The sequence below is a fragment of the Polypterus senegalus genome, chromosome 6, assembly GCF_016835505.1.
Source record: "Polypterus senegalus isolate Bchr_013 chromosome 6, ASM1683550v1, whole genome shotgun sequence".
NCBI lineage: Eukaryota > Metazoa > Chordata > Cladistia > Polypteriformes > Polypteridae > Polypterus > Polypterus senegalus.
Window position 1 is genome coordinate 143,850,862 of NC_053159.1, and position 27,678 is coordinate 143,878,539.

Here is a 27,678-nt window from a genome sequence, read left to right on the forward strand (position 1 = left end):
ACGTCTGAAGGGACCTCAGTATTGGAAGTGTCTGCAAAGAGCTGTGTCTAAAAGGTGGTTGGTTTTTAAACTCTTAGGTGGATACCAATAAGAGGGAAATCCACATAATGTGACGAGGCGATTCCTTAGATTTGACTAATAGAACCCAGCCAGTCAAAACTGAGCAACTGACTGTACCAGCTAACTGTTTACCAGAGTCTGACATGCAGACGTAGCAGGTGGGCTGTAGATCGGCAGAGTAAATGTTCTATAAACTTACTTTTCGCTTTGTCTTTTTAGCGATGGAATGGGACAAAGTTGGTCAGGGTACAAGTGGATTGCTGTTATTCTTATTCAGTTTTGTGCTATAAATGTAAAATAATTGAGAGACCTAAACACTCATTAACGCTTTTGGTCCTGACATCCTGTTACTAGCACATAAATATGCAGCCATTTTTGTAAAGCACAGATACGTTTGTAGCCATTAGAACTGGGTGTGCTACTATTAGTGCAGACTGAAGAGACTGAAAATGGAACTGTGCACACCAAATCAAGAAGATTGAAGTATTTGCCAGCTATTGTATAATAATAGTGATTTTTTTGTTGTTGTTTTTTCATTTTTGAGCTTCCTAGACACCCCAAAGGTTGAATATCTCACAAAATAATTTTTCCCATAACAACAGAAAAGCCAGGGCCGAAAGGGTTAAAAAAAGAAACAAATGATTACATGAAAAAAGATTCCCTAATGAACGCAGACAATACTGTAATTAATAAAGAATTTATAAAGAATGTTAGATGTACACAAGATGATATATAATTTAATTGCATCACTTGACAATGGTTTATTGAAGTCGCTAAGTTCTTGAGAACCTTTTGTAAGAGACGTCTAAAAAATATAAGATCATAAAGCAAAATTTCTGCCCTGTTCATCATCAGTAGAACACATGCTTTTAAAACTATGCTGCTGCAGACATATTCTCCCCAAATGTGGATCAGATCACAGAGGAGGAAGGACAGATGTGATCTGAAGTGACTCTGCAATAGCAACCCATTCATCTATTTTTTTTTACTGCACCTTCCTAATCCACTTTTAAAATTACAGTGAACTGAAAGATCAGGCACAAAGTAGGACCAAACTTGTGCTTAGGGAACAAAAAAGGATATGTAGGTGTGGCATCACAACTACAGAATTGATTTGATGATGCTGAGGGAGACAAGATGGCTGAAAGGATGTAGAATCATACCTCTTCAACGTAATATGGAATGATTTATTTATACTTTGATTTATTGAACCCAGTTATTAAAATTATAGGATCACAAGGAATCTCATGGCAGAATCAGGTGTGTGTTTTTGTTGAAGAATCCACTCTGTGGTGTTGCTGGCAAAACTCCATCCACAAGCTGTGAACCTGAGATCTTCGGCTTACTAACCAGCCATTTCATCCAGCTGAGTGGATCTCTGTCCAGCTGTTGTAATGTGCATGGTAGGATTTTTAATTAACATCTGTTTAAAAAAAAAAAAAAACAGGGTCACTTTTTTTTTTTATTTCATTTTTCTGGTAAGAGCATAGCAGAGGGGGTGGCACGGTGGCGTAGTGGTAGCACTGCTGCCTCACAGTTAGAAGACTCTGGTTCATTTCCCGGGTCGTCCCTCCGTGGAGTTTGCATGTTCTCACCGTGTCTGCGTGGGTTTCCTCCCGGTGCTCCAGTTTCCTCCCACAGTCCAAAAACATGCAGGTTAGGTGCATTGGCAATCCTAAATTGTCCCTAGTGTGTGCTTGGTGTGTGGATGTGTAGCTGGCAACCTGCCCGGGGTTTGTTTCCTACCTTACGCCCTGTGTTAGCTGGGATTGGCTCCAGCAGACCCCTGTGACCCTGTAGTTAGGATATAGCAGGCTGGGTGATGGATGGATGGAGCATAGCACAAGAAAATTGTAACTCTGATACTGGAAAGAGACACTTGATCAGACCAACTTTCCTATATTGAGCAAACCAAAAATTGTAGTGAATGAAGCAACTCATTGTTACTAGATGTTCTATATAAACGTATTTCATTATTTTAGGTTATGCTAGTTTCTTTTATTTTTAAGAAAGTTCTGACAAGTGTTTACTGAAGGATCTCACTGTTAAAGAAGGTCTTTTCGCCATGTCACCAACCGACACATGTACAGCACAACCCCTCAGTGGGAACAGCGGCCAAAACACGAAGTGAAACACAGGATGAGATCATCAAAACACAGCACAAGAAATAAAATTAAATTTCCAGAAATCACAAAAAAAAACTGTTCAGAACTGATAATGAAATTAACCTCACAATAGTCAAACTCTACCCATCATTAATTCCACTTATTCTAGTTTACATCAAGGGGGCCAAAGACCATTCTGGGAACATCAGGTGTGAAGCAGGAAGCACTCTGGGTGAGGTGTAATACAAACCCTCACTAGTTGTGAAATGAAGTTTATTGGACTTACAGAAAGTGTGCAATGATTGTTCAAACAAAATCAGGCAGGTGCATAAATTTGGGCACCGTTGTCATTTTATTGATTCCAAAACTTTTAGAACTAATTATTGGAACTCAAATTGGCTTGGTAAGCTCAGTGACCCCTGACCTACATACGCAGGTGAATCCTATAATGAGAAAGAGTATTTAAGGGGTCAATTGTAAGTTTCCCTCCTCCTTTAATTTTCTCTGAAGAGTAGCAACATGGGGGTCACAAAACAACTCTCAAATGACCTGAAGACAAAGATTGTTCACCATCATGGTTTAGGGGAAGGATACAGAAAGCTGTCCCAGAGATTTAAGCTGTCTGTTTCCACAGTTAGGAACATATTGAGGAAATGGAAGACCACAGGCTCAGTTCAAGTTAAAGCTCGAAGTGGCAGACCAAGAAAGATTTTCGATAGACAGAAGCGACGAATGGTGAGAACAGTCAGAGTCAACCCACAGACCAGCACCAAAGACCTACAACATCATCTTGAAGCAGATGGAGTCACTGTGCATCGTTCAACCATTCGGCGCACTTTACACAAGGAGATGCTGTATGTGAGAGTGATGCAGAGGAAGCCTTTTCTCCGCCCACAGCACAAACAGAGCCGCTTGAGGTCTGCTCAAGCACATTTGGACAAGCCAGCTTCATTTTGGAATAAGGTGCTGTGGACTGATGAAACTAAAATTGAGTTATTTGGGCATAACAAGGGATGTTATGCATGGAGGAAAAAGAACACAGCATTCCAAGAAAAACACCTGCTACCTACAGTAAAATATGGTGGTGGTTCCATCATGCTGTGGGGCTGTGTGGCCAGTGCAGGGACTGGGAATCTTGTCAAAGTTGAGGGACGCATGGATTCCACTCAGTATCAGCAGATTCTGGAGACCAATGTCCAGGAAACAGTGACAAAGCTGAAGCTGCGCCAGGGCTGGATCTTCCAACAAGACAACGACCCGAAACACTGCTCAAAATCCACTAAGGCATTCATGCAGAGGAACAAGTACAACGTTCTGGAATGGCCATCTCAGTCCCCAGACCTGAATATAATTGAAAATCTGTGGTGTGAGTTAAAGAGAGCTGTCCATGCTCGGAAGCCATCAAACCTGAATGAACTAGAGATGTTTTGTAAAGAGGAATGGTCCAAAATACCTTCAACCACAATCCAGACTCTCATTGGAACCTACAGGAAGCGTTTAGAGGCTGTAATTTCTGCAAAAGGCAGATCTACTAAATATTGATTTCATTTCTTTTTTGTGGCGCCCAAATTTATGCACCTGCCTGATTTTGTTTGAACAATTATTGCACACTTTCTGTAAATCCAATAAACTTCATTTCACTTCTCAAATATCACTGTGTCTCCTATATGATATATTTAACTGACATTTTTTATCGTAACAACCAACGATTTATACAGGAAAATAATGACTATTAACAAGGTTGCCCAAACTTTTGCATCTCACTGTATGCTTATTGCATTCTAAAATTAGAATTGCTTCTTCCAGTCTATGGTTGTACTGATCACGATATAACTAACAATCATTTAGTCCTCAGTTTCTAGACCACCCTAAATTCAGGTAAAAAAACAACACATACTGTATATGTTTTTATGTTGGAATTATCTGGTCAACATTCAGTGGCCATATGTGAAAAACTTAGTGCACTGCTATTTCTTCTATATCAGTTAAGAAGGTAAGAAAAGTCAGGAGCTGCTAATCAAGGGGTCTGGATTTGATTAGGTGGCTATAAAAGGAAAACCTTCAGTAGTTTGGTCTTTAGCCTTCATATTGTTGATAACACTGAGCCAAGGACAAGAATCATCCACGGAGTATATGGAATATTGTGACCACTATTGATAAATGAAACAGGGTAATTTTGATTTGAATGCACCTTCTCGAAACTGACATAAAATAAATTTCACTAGCGACTTAACATTTGTGAAACATGAATCTCACTGAAAAATGTTTTTTGGGGTTTTAAAAATGTTTGCGGCATAGAAACCAAGCATTTTTTTTTCCATAAAGACTCATTCACACTTGTTTACCTGTGCTTTTTTATTCAGCTTTGCAATGCAGGTCATCAAAACTGATAAAATCAAATCACAGTGTAGGTGCAGTGTGTTTTTTCAAAAATGTGACATATTGCATATTTCCAACACCAAAATGCACCATTATGCACATTACCGTGTTTTCTTCACAGGAAAATTAGTACATAGAAAGCCGCTTGTATCCATTCAACCCCGCGATTACCTTGAAACTGCTCTTTCCTGTTTCTCGATTCCTACAGACGCTGCTTGCATCATGGAGCCAGGACTTGCATTTCTGTCTGTGATTCTTCTTTAGGATTGCGATTTCCAAGACTGTCATCAAAACTGGCAAAGTGGGCATCCCTCTTACCAGTACAAAACACATCACATATCTGATGGCTCAAAAAGACATTAACACAAGACAAAAATCGAGTCCAGTGCTGTTAAATAAACATCTGCGTTAATTTGTCAATGGCACAAATTTTACAGGAAGTGATTTTGCATATTTTTGAGGAAAACAAATACCAACTTTCACTGAAAAATAAATTTCATCTGAATCGTTTTGCTCATCGCTGGTAGCCTCCTGAAGATTAGGAATTATTAATAGTGCTCTGTTTAAAGATTATTCATTTCTATCCCTATGGAATTTAATAATATTTTCATTTGATTTTTATTCTTTGAGAAAAACAAAGACCCGCTTGCTTGGTTTAAGACTGCAAGAACATGTAAGACAGGAGTCTCATCTGATCTTAAGATGGAGATCCACACATTCAGGTAGAGATACAGTACATAGTACCTTTATCATCTATCAAGTGGAAATTTTTTGTCAGTCAAATTTTATTTTATATCATCAGCATTTCTTTTACTCCTTGTTAAAGCACTTTGAGCTTCACTTTTATGAAAATGCACGTTGCTGTTGTTGATAATTTAATAATCTTACATTAAAATGTTGAGTTTATTAATTATTAAAATTAAAAATCTAGCTATCACAGAATACAATAGTTAGCACTGCTATGGCATGGATCAAGCATTCTGAGTCCAATGTCAGTGTGGTGTTTGCATGTTCTCTCATATCCCAAAAAAATGCATGATATTTTGATGGCTGTTTCCAGATTAGCCCCCTGTGTGAGTGGGCTTCCCATCCAGGATTGTTTCTGCCTCACACTTGATGTGCATAATAGGCTTTGCCCCCACAGAACTGAAATTACCAGGTGTGAGAAGATTTCATTACATTGTGTTCATGAAGACAGTGTATCTGGCTGTCTGTGACCCTGAATTCAGTCAGCAGGCCCAGAAAATGGGTGTCTGTTTAATCGAGACAGTTCTTACATTGACTTTACCTTTGGTTTTATTACAAGCATGTCCCTAAGCTGAGCCACATTTACCTTTCCGCTAATTCATATTAGTAAAGCCTGGTCAAACAGGGCAGGTGCTGATTCTTCTGTTGCACACAAAATACAGTTTCATTAGGTGTTCATGCTTATAAACCATAAAATAAAACTGTTGTAATGCTTCCTGACCGTGTTTAATATATATTTTTTTTTATGGTACCACTTCCCACATGCTACACAAACGTTATCCTAAGATTATGTAACATGACTCTGCCTTCTATATCTGTTAACTGCTGGTGCAGCTGCGGTTTTTTGCTTTTTTGCTAATGCTCAGGAGAACAAACAGTAATAGCTTCCTTTTTTTTTTTTCATTGCAAAATCTCTGAGGCGAACAGGTGTGCGCAATCGCTCACCACAGAGGAGAAGCCAATGTGCTGTCTGTCTAAAAATTCCATTGCTGTGTGACACCCACTGGTCAAGCTTACACAACTCTGCCTTCCTGTTAGCCATTCTGATGACTCATTAACCTCAAGGAGGTGGATGCATTAGATATATTTTTCCCCTTGTGCTACAGTTTGTGACCTGTTCATTCTTCATCATCTGCCTCCACCCTAACTTTAATGGTAATTGTAATGTCAGATTCCAATTTAAGCCAAAACACTGAGTTGTTGTTTTCTAGTGTTTTTTCCTTCTTTCAGTGTTTGAAATTAAAAACAGATTTATTCTTAGTTTGTGTATCTGTTAATTTATTATTTTCTTACTGGATTCATTTTATATGTTTTTTATATATTTTTTTGAGCTTTTAATTACAGGGCCCCTAAACTGTGCAATGGTTTGCCTGCCACTATAAGAGATGCCACTTCAGTCTCAGCTTTCAAATCCTGGCAGAAGACTCACTACTTCAGTTTAGCATATCCTGACTAGAGCTACTGATTAACTGTGCATCTCTATTGTTGGCCATTAGCACTAAAACATAAGTAATATTTGTTACTATTGTGTTTCTCTTCTCGGTACTCAAATGAGGCACTTGGTGCCGCTGCTCACGTGCCAAGTTGTTTTTCCTACATAAGATAAAGTCATCTCTGATGGAGGATCACAGGAATCATTGGGTAGAGGGGTCCTTTCATCAGATTGGCTGGCCCAGCTCTGTCTCAGCTCTGGAATGGTCAAATGGGGGAGGCAGCTTGATGGCTAAGGTCTCTAGGACTCTAAACAAATCCAAATCATATTATGTGATATTATCTACTGTTAAATTATGTTCTGTACTTGTAATATTTTTATTTTACTATTATACTGTATTGAGGATAACTTGTGTTTTGTTCTGTGTATTGTATTGTATTGACCCCCTTGTTTTTGACACCCAATGCACGCCCAACCTACCTGGAAAGGGGTCTCTCTTTGAACTGCCTTTCCCAAGGTTTTCTATTTTTCCCTAGAAGGGTTTTTTTAGGGAGTTTTTCCTTGTCTTCTTAGAGAGTCAAGGTTGGGGGGCTGTTAAAGTCCATTGCGGAACTACTTTTGTGATTTTGGGCTATACAAAAATAAAGTGTATTGTATTGTATTGTATATTTTAACACATGGATTTGTGTCATGCTACAACACCTAGACCTCAGTGAGCTTATAAAAGAGGAAAAAGTAGCCCTTTACAGTAGACATAGGGCTGCAGCCCACCACAAACATTCATTGTATGAGTGCAGCACATACACAGGAGGTGGACAAGGCTTTCCAAAGCTTGGGTGGGTGACAATGTGGCCCTCATTTACCAAACAGTCATGGAAATGAGTGTAAATCTGAGAGGAAGAAGGTGCTGTAAACTAACTGAATTTCTCATTTTGTATTAAATGTCTCATCTTCAAATTCTAGAAACACTTAAAAGTAAACTGTAAATGGAAATCATTTCAATTAAAATGGTGGTAAACAGCAAAAAGTATTATACACTCTTAAAAATAAAAGTGCTAGAGACGTTCTTCAGAGCAATGCCATATGGGAACCATTTTTGGGTCCTAAGTGACTTAATGTGGAGTTGCAGTCAAGTAGTCCATCTGACTCCCTATACTCTTTTTAATGCACCCCATTAGTGCAGAATCGTCTGAGAATTTCTACCAATGACACAACCTGGTATTATATTTATTGTCTGAGGTGTGTAGAGTAAAGAGAAAAGGAGACAGGACTGGTCCATTTGGTGCGCCAGCGTTGCTTACACCCACATCACAAACACGGTCCATTAGTCTCACCAACTGTGATACTCCATTATTCGGAAAAAATCAAAACACCTAATCTTCACAGTGCTTCCAGCTTTGTCCACATGGGATCAAGCCTGACAGATAACCCCTCGTCCCGCTGCATGTCTCTTGAATTTGCACAAATAAATTGGTACCACAAGCAAACTATGATACATAGGGCGATGAGAGAAGTCACAAAATCAACTGGAATGTTCAAGCAAATTATAGAAAAAAACACAATTTAAATCTGTTAAGTAGTTCTCTCATGAAAAGCAGACAGACAAACAGAAAGACAAATCGGTGTTGCAATATATATATATATATATATATATATATATATATATATATATATATATATATATATATATATATATATATATATATATATATATATATATATATACTGTATACAGTATATACACACACACAATAGCTTAGAGCCACAGCCTATCCAAGCAGCATTGGGCACAATCCTAGATGGAATGTCAGACAAATGGAGGACACACTCAGTCACACCAAGCTAATTTAAAGGTGCCAATTAAGTGCTAACACTTTAGAATTGCAGCTTTTAGGGCTTGTTATGGTACATCTGTCAAGTCACTTATTGTTATATAATGTAAACAAAGCATTTGTTAAGGTCTTGTTACCTAGAAGTAAGTGACTGATAGATGCACTATCAGTGCCCTTATTCTAAGTGTCATTTAAGGCCAAGAAGAGCATTTGTCAAGGTCTTGACCACAGCAGAAACTAACAAATGGATGTACCTAGACAGTTCCTTTTTAAAAATTGGGGAACACAAGAATACCCCAAAAATCCTATATGGTGAGATGGAAAAAGTGTAGAATATTTATAGATGTGACTGTTATGCAAGCAAAATACAAAACTTTCAAAACAGTATTCAGTACCAGACATTCAGATGCTATTTACAGTATTTAATATTTCCTGGGTTCACATAACTGGAAGAGGCAGTCCTGTCTTTGTTTTTTGACCTTCTTGCTTGGACCCTATCATAGGCCGTATCCCTCCTGGGTTCTTTGTCCTCTAATAAAAGAGGTTTGGGGTTCTTAACCTTTTCACCATGAAAGGAATCGTGAAAATGGGTAACTGAGCCCAGGTACCCTAAGTTGGGAAGACACCATGCTGAGTGAGACAGGCTGATCATTACAACTAAAGTTGACAATTAAAGTTTCTGCACACAGTGGTTGTTATGGATCACTGGACATTTCCTTAATTATTTCATTGTTTTATATAAATTGTTTTATAACTAGGACCATTTTCATAATTAATGTTTATTTAATGGCATTTTATGGTTCTTTATTTGGTTATATGGTTCCTCATAAAACCGTTGTTGGACAAAGCACCATTTTATTCTGGGATGGGTTGTTTGCATAAATATATATAAAGTCGATTCTTTATGCCTTAAAAAACTTTCTAATATGTTGGAAAACTCTTACATTTTTCAATTATGATAGGCTACTTAGCAGGACACTAACAGATAAAGAATACCTGAACATAGCCTGAGTTTCTGGATGTATGCAGCAAGAGGAATCCATTCATATTCCACAAATCTGTTACCATCTACAGTATTCATGGTTATTATCTATATGGAGCCAGTTACTGGTCTAAGCAAACAAAGATTCTTTCTGGAACTTTCATGAATTGGTTATTAAGTCTGACAGCACCAAACGGCTTCACTACTCAAGGAATGGATGTGGAGGTGGTGCATTGCTACAAGCACTTGGGGGTCCAAATCACTGACCTGCTAGACTGGTCTAGTAAAACAAAACAAGGATATAAGAAAGGGCAGAGCAGACTTGTTTTTTCTTGGGAGAGTATGTTACTTTAATGCTGGTAGTAACATCCTTCATGTCTGTGTGATGGCCAGTGTGATTTTCCATGCTATAGTGTGCTGGGCCAGGAACTTCATTTTAAGAGAGTTCCACCAAATCACCTGAAGTAACTTCAGTGATGACCCACTGGACTTAGTAGAAGAGCAATGAATGAAGACAAAACTGATTTCCATTATGAGTAACAGTCCACATTCTTTCTCTGGCACAATAGCACTGAAAACGTTTAGACAACATATTATTCAGAAGAAGTGTGTCAAGAAGCGTTACTGGGGCCCCTTCATGCCTACAGCAATACATCTTTATAATGCCGCATTCTGACTTCTCACATATCTTCAGCAAAATCAGAAGCTTTTACCTCTTTCTTCTAATCTTTCCAAATATTAAGCAATGTTACTACCTTCTTTCATCACATAGCATTCTACTCAGTCCAGTGTACCAGGAACATCATCAAGATTTAAAATTTGTTTGGTTGTTATTCACTTTCACGCACAAAACCTGGGACAGTGTGAGGATGAAAGTACGGGTTTGTACTTGCACCAGGTATGTTTTGTTTTGCATGTTTTTCCTGCCTGTTTTACTTTGAGGTATAACACATCCTACCATCATTAAACATGTTTATTTCAGTTTATTTTCTTGGGAGACAGGGCCAGATGCCATCTCAACAGCATCAGGTACAGAGCAAGAAACGATGAGGCCCAAGTGTGTTGCATTGCCAACCTTCCACAGTCCCTTCCACACCCTTATGTAGGGCTGATTAAAGAATACCCAATTAATCTAACATGTCTGTGGCATAACAAAAGAAAACCAAAGTACCACTATAGACATGGGGAGAACATACAAACTCCATACAAACAGTGCCAGGGCCAGGATTTAAACACAGTATCCTAGAGCTGTGAGACAGCAAAGTTCACAACTGCATTACATTGCCACACTTCAAAGCATAATTCTATATTTAAATTCTTTAATAAAATGTACTGTGCCATCTGGCTAAGAAGAAAATAAGATTGATGCCAACTAAAAGAAGGTACTTGCATATTCAGTCTCCTCTCCTGTTTTTTTTTTTGTGTATCATTCCATCCATCCATTCATTCACTAATTCATTTCCTGAGGCAAATGATCACCTTAGCATTATACAGGCCTACTTTGAAGGGGGATGGATACATGACATCACACACTAACCTTGTGGTTACAATCCCTGCATCATATGAATTCTCCCTTGTCTCATCAGTATATATAGCACTGTGTAAAAGTCTTGGGCACCTTAGATTTTAATTTGTATTCTCTTTTAGGTGCTTTTTTCTACCTTCTGTACCAGTGTGTCATTGGAAACCATACATTTCAAATTTCTAAGCACATCTACTTGCTAAGAAAGTAAATTACAAAGAAATGCTTGAATTGTGTTATTGCAAGTAACATATTACGTAACATACTCCGTTTCAGGTAAAAACTTTATTACCTTGTAGGGTTAGGATTAGGGTTATATAAATGGATGTTTATAAGCCAGTGCATGATTAAAAAAGGATAAGAAATACCTCCTAATGATCAATGACATTATGAGTTGATTGACCAAACTGATTAGCGGAAACAGAAACTGGTACAGAAGGAATCAAACTGAACCAAATTAAAACGTGAGAGTGTAGCAAATGTAAAAGTTTAACAAATCATCAGTTCTTACACTATGGCAAGAGTAGGCATAGAAACAAGACAGAAGGTGGTCATCTTGTATGGTCTATCCCAAAATAACTTTCCCAGTAGACAAGACTTTCAAGATGTGCTGTCCAAGCTCATCTGAAGAGGCACAAGGAAATGGGCAGAGGATGAGAGATATATCAAACTGTTTCCCTTCATTATCACAGGAACCACTGAACCCCAAGTGCAACCTCTATAGTCTGGAGAAGTCATAGAAGACTTGCTGCCAAAAAGATAAACTTCTGAAGTGAAAACAAAGCTAAATTATTCACCTACACACAGGAAGACTGGAGAACAGAACAATGGCAGTGACAAGTCGAAATTTGGCATTTTTGGCAGATACTGGAGTCAGTTTGTCCATAGAAGAGCAAGAGCACTACATGTTAAGTGGCAGCAGCAAAGCATAGCAGAGGTTCCCAACAGGTTACTTCCTATAAATATTTAGTCTTGCCAGTTCCCCCTTTAAATTTCACACAAAAGCATACACATGTGATCTATTGCTTCACTGATTGAGCAGTCAAATACATTGAAAGTGTAGGAACTAATAAAGAGGTTACTCTGGGAATTCGAGAAAGGATTTCAGTTCAAATGAGTGAGTCTGGACCAGAGTTTTTATGTGAAAATCATGCACCTAAAATCTGAAATAGTTTATCAATAGAGATACCAATTTTCAAAATTTGCCTTTTTTATGGTTACATTGTATATGTACTCTTAATAAGCTAGATGTGCATCGAATTACCATAATCTGTAATGAATATGGAATCATTATTAATCTCTACATTTCTCTGTTTGTTCTCCATCTTTTTCTGTGAAGGCATTCTGTGCCACCACTGCTTGATGAAAGTCCTCTTCAGCCACCTATGGTGTTCGTGTGATACCCCAACTTCCCACAAGGCCCACTGCATCAAAGCCCCTAAAAAATAGAATACACAAATAATAACGAGCTACTTCACATTTATGTTAGGCTGAATTTTACCTGGGGGGTGCACAGTCTTTTGGCATTGGAACCCCTACAGATTTTGTTTTTTATCTGGAGTTTTTTCTATTCTTTCTGTCTCCCCAGGCATCTGATTTTAAAAACTATAATTTATTCTATTTATAAGGATGTTACTGCTGTATTAATTGTATATATATATATATATATATATATATATATATATATATATATATACATATAATAATATATATATATTATTCAAGGTCTGTCTGTATGTCTGTCCGCTTTTTATGAGAAAACTCCTTAATGGATTTAGATCATGATTTTTTCTATAATTTGCTCAAACATTCTGGTTGATTTTGAAACCTCTCATCGCGCAAAGAATCATAGTTTGCTTGCAGGAGCGATATATTCAACTTAATCTGAGCCAGGGGCTGCAGGCTGAGGGGAAGGGAAAGGGGAAGAGTGATGACAGGAGTGGGGAGCAGGGCGGAGCCCTCCTCACTTACACAACAGCCTCCATTCGAGTCGGTCTACCTCTCACCACAGAGTCGCAGGGGAGAGCTACTATATATATTGTATATATTGTAAGTGTGTATTGGCTGTTTTTGTATGATTTTTATTCATTATTATCTAATTTTAAATTGCTTTTCTTTGCTGGTATTTCTTTAACATCTTGTAAAGAACTGTGAGCACCATCATGTTTATGAAAATATGCTATTGAAACAAATGCTGTTGTTGTTGTTGTTGGACAGAAAGTGAGCATTTCCCCTACCATAGACAGAACATGAGAAATAGCTGCAATCATGGCTAAAACAAAAGGGCCATTTCGACGAATTAAGTCTCATTTAGCCCAGGATATTACTTTTAGCTATGAAAATCATTAAGGAATTTTCGCTGATGACTTTGTTCTCTTCGTTTGACTTAGTTTTACTAGTCATCCCCTGGGTTTATCTCTTGCAAACAAATGTTAATTTAATGTAATACTTAACAGCACTTTTCGAGCAGTAATTTATTTTGCAATTAGGTAGAATTTGTAAAAGTATCAAATTCAGCATTTAGCATAGTGTTATCTTCCTTGACGTCTTGGCATAACAGTCAGGTTAAAAAAAAAAAAAAGAAAAAACAAGGAGTATCTCTTAAAAACTTACATATTCATGGATTTTCCTAGCTTCCAGTCAGGCATCTTCCTTATCAAATGGAAGCACAACTTTTACCCCCTGAAGCTCATTCTTCTTATATCATCTTGAATTAGTTTTCTTCAGACAATATGCCTCATAACTTGCAGGAATAATTCACATGACATATTCTCTGAATTTGTTATTTTTAGATGTTCTTCTGTCTACAGATACATTTTGCTTGTACCTGTATGAGGTCATGCTTTTCTTATAATGCAATGATGAATTTTAGTTTAACTGGATGGAACTAAATTCAAAGCAGTATCGTACTGAAGTGAAAACTATACATGTATACTGTATTATTTACAAGAATATGCCTGAAATAGTACCCCAGTAAGTGGCATAGGAACACAGACTAAGAAAAGATAAGTTTTCTTTAATAATTGTAATGTTTAACAAAAACAGTGAAACACACATCATAAACAAAAACATTTACCTGTTGTCCATAATCCTTTGGGTTGTTGGGGGAGGCTTCTTTGCATACCTTCTTCATGTGGTCTCAATACATCTCTGTAACATCAGCTCAGTACACACATCAGAGGGATTTATTTACTGTTTCCTTCAAAATTTCTTTGCTAGGTTACTTACATCATAAATTGCCTAACCATGAGTGTACCATACCTGGATACTCCAAGAAAATGGCTAGAGAGTCAATAGCTTTGACCTCATTGTGCCTGACTACCTGCTTTTCTAATACAGGGCTATTCAAAATGAAAGAGCATATTTAAAAAAAATTATTTCAAACGAACTGTATAAGACAGAAACACATTACGCACATCACTAGATAGAGGAAAGTTCAAAGTTTGGTCCTATGGTCTTTGAGGTTGCATGCAATCAACATGAGCACCATGTGTAGTGTGACAAACATCAAAATGGTTGACCATTTCTTGGCACAAACAAGTCAACTGGTCCATAGTTACTCAATTCACAGCTTCCTCAATTCGATGTCGCAAATCTTTAAGATTAGTGGGCATAGGTGGAACCTTCCAATCCATCGTTCTGGAATGGTGTTGTTCAGTTAATGTTGGACCTTCATGTAAGATGGTGCCCCACCTCATTTCTACTTGGAGGTCCTGTGTTACCTGAACGACACCATTCCAGGACGATGGATTGGAAGAAGTAGACCTCTGAGGTCTCCAGACCTTACACCCTGCGATTTTTAGCTATGGGGGTACATTAAAGAAAGAGCTTTTGTTCCACCTATGCCCGCTAATCTTCAAGATTTGTGACATTGAATTGAGGAATCTGTGAATTCAGTAACTAGGCACCAGTTGATTCGTGTGTGGCAGGAAATGGTCTACAATTTTGATGTTTGTTACGCTACACATAGTGCTCATGTACATGCAACCTCAAGGACCATAGGACCAAACTTTGAACTTTCTTCTATCCAGTAATTTGCAGAACGTGTTTCTGTTTTATATAGTTTGTTTGAAATACATTTTTGAAATCTGCTCTTTCATTTTGAATAGCCCTGTAGATTTTCTTTGGCTCCACTCCTGTGCATATGCTAGTATATGTTAGTATAAGGAAGTGTCCAAAGTGGCATTGGTCAAGGGTAAAAAAGTTTCAAATGGGGAGTTCAAATAGGTAATTGGAGTCAGAGGGAGGTCAAGTACTTTCACAGCAATTTGACAGCAAAATATCGAGAAGGCTCCCCCTCATGCTACTGATATTGAAAACCACTAGAACATGAGAACCTCCAAAAGCCACTAATGTCAAAGTCCAGGGTTAGGGTATTGCATGCTTTGCCTACTGCATCATTTCCTCTGGGCTCACCCTTGCTGGTGCAGAAATTCAATTAAAAATATTTTACAGCATTGTTCACTGGCAAAACTGTGAAAAGCTTTTTGGGCCCAAGCTTCAGTAAAACAGGGAACAAGCCAAGTACCAGTAAGAAATTTCCATGCTGCGATATTTCTCTTATTTCTCTTATTCTGCGTTTTTGATTCGAAAGATGTTCTTTTAAGAGTAGGTATTGCAAAAATCAATTTGATAATATAATTAAAAATTCTGACGTTGAAATATATAATCTTGTACACAGGTGTTTCTCTTATCTGTTGAAACACTTGTTAACACTCTTCTACCCAAAGGGATTTGATAACAGATATTTATTTCTCTGGCTTGAAGTGACAAAAAATGTTGCTTTTTCATTCACTTCAATTGCTGCTGAGCAAACATGGAAAAAGACATGGCTTTTCTTTACTATCCCCTCTTCCTGTTTCAAATCGCAAGCTTTAAACATCCATACATTGTCACACATTCAATGCAGAGCCAGGGAGAACCAAAGCCAGCATGGATTTACAAATCAGAGTCTCTGAGTAAAATTCTTAAAGGTATCAGCTCACTTATTACACAAAGACATTACCTTTAAGACATTAATGCAACAACATAAAATCACAATTCACCATCCTTTTGCATGAACAGATTTGCTAATTTTGTAATAGAACTTGATTTATAATTAAATGTGTTCACAAGTTTCTCAGATATTTTCAGCTTACTGGTAAAACGCTATTTTTCAAAAGAATTTCATCAGGAATAGCAGATTAGCTGATTTATTGTCCACTCCTGCTTTGTTATTGTCACCTACTGTGTACGTCACACAATTAAAACTACTGTAGGCTAGGCATTAAAGTCTAGAGATTGGCATGGCTCAAAGTAAGTAAGTGTTATTCTTAAGTAGCAGGGATGAATTAAAGTGCAGGTGCACTTGCCCACAGGGAAACATTTTGGCCTCAGACCAAAATCTCACTGAGTAAACCCACTGTGGGCAGCAAGTTTGCATGTCTGTGCCAACTCTCAAAATGCCTTCTAGGTGAACTTTCCTAATAAAGCTCAGGTGCGGACACTAAGTAAAGTTCCCAAGGGGAAACATTTTGGAAAGAAACATCGCCTATAGTCTTCCGCATACACAGTGTGAATTTGTGCAAACCTTTGCAGAAATAGGTTCAGTGGTGTAGATATACATACTAGGCTACCACAAAAACACCCATTCAGCTTTATAGATTGGAACGATTAAAGCTTATTGGTGAGTGTGTATTTTAAAATAAAAACATTAGTCTGTTAACAGAGGCATTCAGCCATCATCAGACCCAATCAAACCAGTTCAAGCTTGGAGGATGAAGTCTATGCTGGCGGCATTGGATACAAGGAATAAACCGGGCATTGAATGAGTGCCATTCCACATTCATTCATATTAGAGACAACATTGATCCTGGGATATAAAAGTGTAAGAGTACCAGGAAAGAAAACATGGAGAGAATATGCAAACTCCATTAAGGCAGCCATTGGCCACTATAATAATAAATATAGCAAAAAAAAAGAAGTGTAACATAAATATGAAAAGTGAGGGTAAAATATAAACTGAGAAACATCTTGGAAACACATGTATCCATATATGAAGAGTGTTTTGATGTCCAGACTGTCCTAGACGAAGCCACACTGTGAAAAAGTCTACTCCATAAGCACACAGCAATAATTTCATCTCCACAGATGTGTAAAAACAGATTCCTCATATGTGTTGATGCAACAACAACAAAAAAAAAAATCTGCAGGGGTTCCAAGGCCACGAGACCACCCAGCCCTCTGTAGCCATTCTACCTAACATAAATGATCTAAATCAGTCTTCATGGTTTTCAGGCTCCACGTGAAATAATTTGATGATGACGGTCATGTGGACTTCTGGCCTTTAATCCATTAATGTAGGGACATCACGGTGCTTTGATCAGGTGGTGGTGACACAGATCGCCACCACAGAAAACCAGAGAAAGAACAGCAGAGAAAGTAGGGGTTAGTATGGATTTCTGTGCCAGGAAGAAAAATGATAATTAAAAGGCATCCACCTCAAGGGATGTGAGACACCACCATGGACACCAAAAACAGAAAGAAAATGGAAAAATTTACCAAAGGAGAACAAACCAATTACTACAATTGATTATATAAAATATATATTAAACAATCTAAACAGTAACTCTAAAAGGAGTATGCCATAGCGAGTCTCCAGCCTTGATGTTAATGTTATGATGGAAGAGCGCTTAATAAGAAACTGAACATTACATTTGGCATTTTAGAGGCATTCAAAAAACATAGATTACCTCATTAGGTTGACACCTTTGCTCATTTTGAGACATACATTTGTTTTAACTTTATTTTGTTTTTTTCCAATTGCAGGACAGGCAGGTGAAGTGTCTTGTTCATGGTGTCAGTAGCAGGTTTTGAACCCATAACCTCAGGGTTTGAAGTCCAAAGCCACAACCACTACACCAATCTGCCTTCCTATTACATACAGTAGATGGTAGGGCAACATGGTGGTGCAGCATTTAAGTCTGCTGTTTTATAGCTTACGTGACTTGGGTTATTATCCTGACCCAATTATAGTGTGAAATATAAAGTTATCCATGTTCTCCCTGTCAGTTGGCAGTTTCTTTAAGAAATCTGGTTTCTTTCCACATTCATAAAGCTGGCTTGTTGGCTTGACTGGACACTCTAAACTGGCCCTGTGCCCATTTGTGTGTCAGTTTACCCTTGTGACAAACTGGGGTCCTGTCCTGTGTAAGTTCTCCTTTTGACACCTAACTTCTTGGTGGGTTAGACTTCAGAAATAAGCTAATAATTGTAGATGGAAATAGGAGGTATCTCTATTCTAGTTTTATTTCTACCATGAAGAAGATTAAGACTGTTATCAAATTTTGGACGCCCCCCCAATTACTGTACATGTCTCTACCATTAAACTCCACTAATCACCTTTGTGAGGCAAACCTTAATTTCATAATAGATTTTCTCCCACTTGTATATATAGTGTTTCTCCAAGAACACAAAAAGTGGTCAGTTTTGACAAAGAGAATGCCAGCATTCTGGAAAAAAAATTGGCATGTTACTAACATTATCACTATTGAAACATAACAGGTATGGAACTGTCATAACAGAAAAGTGCCATTTTTTTTTGAGAAAGATGCACAGACGTATCTATAAAAAAAATGAAAAGTACTAAAGAACAGGTAGATGATGACATGTACTGAGCTAATCTTGCAATATCTAATATCTAAATTAAACCAAAACTTGCAGCCAATAGTCATTGTATTTTCTAATGACTAAACAGCTGACACTAAGAGGAAATGTTACATTTTAGCCCAACACCCACACCCACCCACCCACCATCCAAATTGACTGCTTGTTATTAGGGCACTGCGTGACAGATTGCAAAATGCGGTGCATTCATGACAACAACAGCTGCAACAGACCAGAAGGGTCCATGTCTCAAACACTAACCATGAGAAATCAGCTACATGCTGTACAGCTGAGAGCCGATTGGCTGCACACCACCCCACCCATGGCTGCTAGATGTCAGAAGCATGGCTGGGTAAGTCCACGCAGAAGGGTGTATAGTCTGCAGTAAATGATCAGTGGCATCTAGCGTCAGTTCTTTAAAATCGGGGTTACTATTGGACAGTGATGGTGTGAATGACTCTAAGAAGTTAAAATGTCAAAAAGAGGAACCATCCAGCCCAAGCATGATCGTCTGAATTAAATACAATGTGACAACCTGAGGAGATGTTTTGCAGGACTGAAATGCTGGAATTCTCCAAAATGGACAAGTAGGAAAAATGTGAACTGTTTTTAACAAGCTCCTATCTTTTGCCACTGTGGCACATTTTACCTGTCAGTGCTTTTACAGTTACACACAGTCCAGACTCAGCTTTCATCCTGGTTCTTGTGTTGTGGTTCTCTGTTTCCTGAGGGTAACATTTATGGCGGTTGTTGCTGTTGACATGAACACCACTGATAGATTCCCTTCCTTAGCCTGTTTCCTTCAGGTGGATCTTCTGCTGACTTTCTTTATTCAAATTGCTAGAAGGACATATGCAATAAATTATGCATTTATAATTTATGCAATAAATTCAGATATCCATCCATCCATCCATTACCACCCGCTATATCCTAATTACAGGGTCACAGGGGTCTGCTGGAACCAATCCCAGCCAACACAGGGCACAAGGCAGGAAACAAACCCCGGGCAGGGCACCAGCCCACCGCAGATAAATTCAGATATATGTATGCAAACCTAAGATGGGTCATTCCTGGCTGAACATCCTATAGAGATTTTGAAAAAGGTTTTGTCCCAAAAATGGGACAAATGAATACACTTTTTCTTAAAAAGTATATACCTCTGACTCTGTCTCTCTGAATGCAAGCGATTGTAATTGGTAAATCTGGAGCTAATTTTTTTGGAAATTTCTTTACAGATTTGTCTTTTTGTTAGCTTAGATCTGAACTAGAAGTGCATCTTTTCAAAAGCATAGTACCCATGGCAATGATTTTTCTAGTTTCAGAGATTGCAATCAAATCAGAAACTAGAATCAAAAGAAAAGAAGGTGTGTTGATCAATCTAACAAAGCTTCATTGTGAGCAAAGCAAGAAGTATAGGGTTCATTTGATATTATTTACTTTACCCACTAAGGACGTCATTTTAACCCTCAGATCGCATCGTGTCCGTTTATTGGTTCAGCAGTTACACTAAAATGACTGAACCGATTTTCACCAATTTTTACATGCAGGTTCCTGTTGGCCTAGCCTAAAATATTGGCTGTATGACATTTCAAGAATTTCTACAGGGAGGGAGGCTGTAATAGGAGCACAACCCAAAAAACTGCACACCATTCTAAAATGGCCGATCTCAATGAAATTTTGTATGTGTAATAAACTCAACTCAACTTAAAATCCAGGCAATATTCTGTTTCAAAAAATGTCATTGGCTTCTGAGCAAAAAAAAGTATCACTCCAAAAAAGCTTAGTCCAAGTTTATGAAATTTTGTATGCATATCACTGTTGATTCAACTTAAAATGTAGACATTAAGGCTTTTCAAAAGTTCCACAGAGAAAGGGTAGAGCAAAACCAAAAACAGAAATGAATCAGCTGATGGAAGCTAATTTGGCATAATGTTTAGGTTTGACTACATTCCACATTAGTGATTCAATGAAAACGACAATACAGGTTGAATGTGTGATGGAGGACAAACACAAAAATTGTGCATCACTCAAAAACAGCGATGTCAGCTTTCACGAAATTTTGCATTTATTTTTATTATTCAATCATATTGTTCGGATGGAATTGTAATTGGAGAGTCAACACCACCAAGGACAGGGATTAGTTAAAAAAAGTTGAGGAATTTTGAATGTATATTATACTTAATGCAACTTAACATTTATGGAGTTTCAAACATTACAAAATGAATAGGGGGTTCAATAGAAGGAACAGCTCAAAAACTGGTAGTTTTGCCCAGCTTACATGCCATATCAGTGATTCAATTATTTAACAAGCTATCCACTTTATCAATGCGTAATTAAAGATCTACGTTATATGCTTACGGTTAAGTTGATTTGACCATATAATTTCTGGTATTTTATAATGTCGGTCGTATAAGTGGAATGCGGAAAACACTCACGCTATTGGTCCAAGAGATTATGATATGCTAACGCCCACCTGAGAGAGTAACCACAGAGCACACTGTTTATTGTGCCTACATGACCATACAGTAATACCTAAACTATTCTGAAGCAACATTTACACTGATTTGTGTTCTTTGCATCTCACACCCTCATACACCTTTATGGTAAAAGCATCCCTTATCAACGATGGAGCGTTCAATCAGAAGAAAATATGAAGCCAGTTTTCAGTTTAAAGTAATTGAAGTGGCGAAAGAAATTGGTAACTGTGCTGCTGCAACAAAATTCGCTAATTCAAAATTTGTTTATTACTATTCCTTTTCTTGTTTTTTAACTCTTATGCCTTACACTGAGTCGACACCACCTGAGTCGACACCACCTTCAATTTCATTGTTCTTTTGTAAAAGTGACAATGACAATAAAGATTTATGTATCTATCCATCTATCTATGTCTGAGAAACTGATGCGAGATTGGAGGAGGCAAGAAGATGTTAAAAAAAAATTAAGTGTCGCATTTTTGAACGGGCGTATAAGTCGGGGTCTGATTTTATGATCGATTTTTCGGGTATGAAGACCTGACTTATACGTGAGTATAAATGGTATTTGTGAAACCACAGTAAACCAGGTAATACAAAGAAGTACCATTCATGATTCCAGCCAAGCAAGGAGTTATTTGCAACACTTCAGGGTCATCTCTGTATGGACATCCATAAGAGATTTTTAAACCTTCTTGACCAAATAATGTGACCAATGCATTGATATATTTTTTTATAAAACTCAAATTACACACATACAACAAATTCTGAAACTCATAAGAGCAGACAAACTGATAGAGAGGTAGTGCAGGTGACTTCTTGACATGATGCTTTAATCCAACTTATAACATTCATTGGTTACATTTGGTTTGGATTTCCAATTGGAGCATAGGCAGGTCAAGTGAGCTGTCCATGGTCACGCAACATCAGTAGTAGGTTTTGAACCCACAACCTCAGGGTTTGAAGTCCATTGCCTTTACCACTACACCACAAAGACTGTGACAGATGGGACACTTGCATTCCAGCCAGCAAAGATGAAAGGGTCAGCGTTTGAAAAACACATACATATCTGCTTTCTTACCAAAACCCATTTTAGAAATATAACCAGGCAACGCTGGGTACTTCAGTTAGTAAACCTATAAACATGTAATAGTTTGGAACCTCAGATTCGTAAGCAAATACCTTTAGTTCTTTCTCAAGACTGAGTTTTTATTTTTACTTATAGTTTGGTCTTAAATGACAAGGCAACTCCTCTATCAGAAACTTGGCCAACACCACAACAGGAAAAACATCTCTGTGGAAACTAAGTAACATAAACATAAATGACATCATCAAAATGCAAAAAAATAATGTAAAATATAGACCAAAATTAATTACAAGAATGTAAACATGGCAAACAGATACCAGTTGTTTCTCTTGTAGAATCCACTATACAGTATATGGTAAAATTCAATCAAATTGTCCCAAATAAAACTACTCTTTTTTTTTATCATTGTGGGAAAAATACATTCTAACTTGATCTGGATCTTACCTTAGACTGAAAGATCTTTCCTTTCCTAGGAGGTCAGACCTCTGACCTTCCCAAAAACTAAATGATGGGAATCAGGTGTCTGGCAGGAAGCCAGAAAGCAGTAGCCTTGCCAGTTCTCTTCAGTGCTTGTGGTGTGTTAATCATGAAACATGCCATCTGCTGCCTGGGCACAAAATGCGGCCAATCTAAAGGCAGCCTTGACCTGCGCCAATTTACTTCCAGTCAGAATGACAATGTGCATTGGTTTAAGCTACGTTTTTTAGCTTTTTAACCTTAATGTGCTATTAATTAGCAATAATAATTATGGCAAACCATAGGATGATGGGTGCAGCTCACCTAATAATCACCAGGGGGGATCAAAGAGAAACAATCAGCTGCAGTCTGAAGATAGAAGATGTCAAAGACACACGGCTGAAGTGTTCATAGAAAATTGCAGCTAGAGCTGCTGGGGGAAGTTAAAGCAAATGTGACCCTCTTCATTTCCATTACTCCATGCCTGATGATTCAAAGAATGCCATACATAAATGCTCTACATTGACAAGTCGAAATGAAGTTGACATCTGCAAATTAAGAGCAGGCATATCCTAGAATATAGTTTTTTTTTGCCAGTCTGTGTCTTTGTTTATGTGGTATTATTGTCATTCTCAGGAGGAAGATTTAATTGTACTAACTACATGGGGCAAGAAACTTGAACTTTAATGTTTTTTGTAATAGCATACAGTCTCAGTCAGTGTCTTAAGACCCATGCTTGTCTACCTCACTTGCACTGGATTAGCTTCTCGAGAAATGACAATTCAGTATACAGCACTGCAAATCACATTACAATATGAACCCACTGGTGGGATTACCAACATAAAGTTCAGAGAGAAACCGTTACATTTGCTTAAATTGGTAGAACTGGAACTGGTGCCAACCTGCCGCACAAAGGATTTTTTTTCTCTCCTCAAGCAGTTTGCAAATCTCAGACTGAATAAACCCTTCATTGCACTGAACACCTTGAGGTTAGCACATCTCTAATCATTATTTGATGACAGAAATCTGTAAGCATCACATCCCTAGAAACAAGAACACTGTATCTTAGCAACGTGCCTAGATATTCAAACAATTTCATTAAAGCGTAGCACCTCTTAGCAGGTGGGTGAGTGCGAGTGTTGATAAACATTTGCAACAAGATCAGCTATGGTGTTTGCCAACATTACAATTAATAACAGAATTTTATGTATTCATTCACCAGCTTTAAGGTACTACTTTTAATTTCAGGAAAGGTGTGCACTGTTAATTCCAACTTTTGATCTTATAAGGTATTTTCAGAACTCAGGTATTTATTTGAGATTATTTATATGCATTTTATTATATAAGTGGGAAGAGCTGCTGAGGCGGCAGAGTTTACTAGAGAAAAAAGGCACCAACAAGGGGAAAATGGGTAGGCGAATGTCCTGCAATAGTTTGACACTACAGAGAGAGAGAAAAGAAGGAGAAAGACATGTCCTGGTAAGAAGAGAGTAACTCGGCCTGCCCATGTGTGAAAGCAGAAGCTGCAGATGAGCAGTAGACCCTGCTATGCATGTTGTCCCAGTACTGCTGCGGACAGGGGCACCAAAGTAGGAGAGCAGGTAACCTGTTGATGGTGACCGACCCTTAAACTTGACACAAAGGGCCTGTGGAGGATTTGATTCTGTGCTGTTTGGATAGACACCCCTGACGTAGATAAGTGGGTCAGAAAATGGGCTCTAGGGCGTGATTTATGAATCAAGGACAATCCATGTGATAAACAAAATTATACTTACTTAACTACAAAATCAACAAGCAGAGAGTTAAACTCAAAATTTACCTTCCACTTCAGCTTTTCCAGTGAATAGGATGGGATTGCTCTATTCATTAATACTTTTACATGCACAGGTAAAAGAGCATTTACCAAAGAAAGTGATAATGTGAATGCAATATATTTAGAAGAAAAGGATATAAAGAAGTTTAATCACTAATTTTGACTGCCAAACATGATCATTTTTCTTCTATGGCATAATTACACTGCATGACAACAGGAACAACTGTTGCTATGCAAGTCAGCCAACATTTCTGAAAATAAAGGATAAGAGTGCAGAGTGTTCAGAGCTGAATGGCTTAACTGTAATTTAGCCAGTAAACAAAAATATGACTTTTATTTATTATGATAAGTTATTGCTTTTTCTCTTTTTCCTGTAGCTCCAGCCAGCAATTTAATATTTTAGGCCCATGGGTTCCGTGTGCCAAGTAAAGTCAGTTTTAAAATTTAAAAGATTCTTTTAGTCTTCATTGTGCAGATTTAATTATGCATTTAGCGAGCATGCAAGGACACCCAAACCGATCTCTGATTCAAATTAAACAAATCCTTATGAATGGAGATATTATGAAGGAGAGTAAAAAACAGAGTTTATCAGCACAGTTTTTGTGTCTTGAATCTGCCTGAGCAGGTTTTTTTTTTATTTATTTTTTCCAAGAGTGTGTCTAAATTGAGTTAATTAGATCCTAAGCGCAATGCCCAAAGTTCATTAAAAAAAAATCCTGGATACTACTTCCAATATTCAAGTAATTCAAGAGCAGCTGATGAAGTATAACGCATGTGGGGTCATTTCATAAGGTAATTTTTGACTATAATCGGAGGCAAAGAGGCAGTCGGGAACAGAGGAAAAGTTTGGGAACCACCCCGGCAGCCATGTTTAATCGAACCAAATGTCCAACAAAAAAGAGGTAGCTGCAAAATAATTGAACTCAAAAGACGCTGAAACCACATCAGCCTGGTGTGGTTTATCTAATTTTGCTTGCTCAATCTAGTCATGCCATGCTCTGCTCCAGTTCAGGACGAAGCCACCACCTTTCTGGCTCATCGCCTTTTATAGCAGAGTGACTGGGAGAAGCGAGATTCGTTAATGAGGTCACTGCTGGTTGTGCGTGCCCTCAGTGGACATCTCCTCTGGGCTGTTTTAGAAAGAAGAGGATACCATTAGTGACCTAGAGAGGTGTCACTTATTTCGATCGAGCTTGTGGGGGATGCCCGGGCACACATGTGTGATAATGTTATGCTAAAATGATGATCAGCATTGAAGATATCTCAGTTTGATCAAGTGCTGTAGCATCACCTTGCTTTTTATATGTGCCTAAAATGTATTGACATAGGAATAATATTTTAGTGCTTGAAAATTAAGATTCTAATACCCTAGAGTTTATTGTATATACTTGAAGATTACTGCCGGTAAATGTGTCATTAGACCCAACATGCTCCTTCTGAGTCCATTATAGTCAGCACTGAACTAGAGCATTGTCAGTAAGGAACCCGCAGTGCAGCCCTCAATTCATCGGGAGGTGCCATGCAGTCAGTCCACAATTTATATTGCCATAAAGGCTTATCCCTGCTTTTCAGAAAATGTTGTGCCCAAACATAAAAGTAAAAATTCTTTTCCCCTTTAACAAGCAGTTAACAAAAACCACGGAAGTGCTTGACGAGGCTTGCAGTGGGTATTGCCTTCTTTCCTCTGGAAAAGAGACGATGGACTGGCTCAGTCGGAGTTCATTTCCACACATAATGTAAGTCTCTTACTGTGTTTCTGCTGAGCTCAGCTGGAAGGCTGGTGTGCCATGGTCCAGTAGCTTACTTGTATTTGCTGAAAGGATTTTCTCTGCAAAGATATTATTACATGCAAGAGTAGGGTGCTTATTTGCATATGGTGCACAGCATAATAGGATACACTTTTCTGCATTTTGCTACAACTTACAGTATATATTGTCTGACTGTGATTCTCTGTCAGCTCCTGCTATTAAAGTGTGCACCAGAGCTCAAGCTCCTACATTCTGTGCAATTGTTTAAGATGCCACAACTGATTTGCCTCATCCTAACTTCCTTGAAATACTGTACAGCTGGTCTTTTTGTCTATATTTGCTAACTGGTAAATATATACTGTATATTTATAATCTTGTTCTGTAATTTAAATTTCTTGGGAAGGGTTTTGCATTATGCTGACAGTCATTCTTTCATTTCTCTCTTATTCCCTGAATAAATGTGTTTTCTGGCTGGAAATGCCGTCATGTTCTTCTAATGCAAGAAGTAACTTCTTTCTCAGTTTAACGACACCAACACAGATGAATATTCTTTTTGGATACTTCTGCCGCTTGACTGTAAATGATTATTTCAGTGGTAAGCGCTTCCATAAAAAAAGAGATAATGGATTTATAAAACCCTTAAATTTCAAATTATTGAATTCCTTTGTTTTTTTACATGTTATGGTGCAATGCTAAAAATGGTAACCGGGGGTTCAAAGGAATATAAAATCCTACTGGTTTATCATTTATGTTAATGGGCAAAATCCTCCAATCTGAGCAAAACATTTCTTTAATAAAATCTATCTAACCTGCCCTGGTTAAACACGGTTTAAAGTTGACATAGTTCTCCTTTAAAGAAGAGTTGTCTATGAGAGCAAAGCTCCAGGTGACTTGCAATGAATCGCTGAAAGCTTGCAGCAAGACATGCTCATGATGAATTGAAATCAATCCCCTTAACATTATTAGAGGTGAGTAGAGACCTTAAATATTGTCATTCGTGGCCTTCCATTTCTAACTATCCTGTGCTTTTTATTTGTTCTTCGACACTCTGCATTTATATGTAAAGAAGTAACTTTATTTTATGAAACATAACCTAAGCCTTCTAAACGCACTTACTCCAATTCATAGTTTCAGGGGACTGAGCGTATCCCCGCAGCATCACACACAGGAGAAACCAGCACCAAGTTAGCACTCTATCCGACTTATGTACAATCAACCTTTCACACAGGTCTTTGGGGATGGTGGAGTAAAACCAGGGCCCAGGAGAAGAACAGGCTCTACTGGCCCAGGTAAGACAGTGAGATTTTGAAAGAGGACTGGAAGAATAAAATGTAGTCAAATAACACGCCAAGTCTGGAACCTAAAGGCTATTGTAAATCTTTCGTCAGACCCAAAGTGCT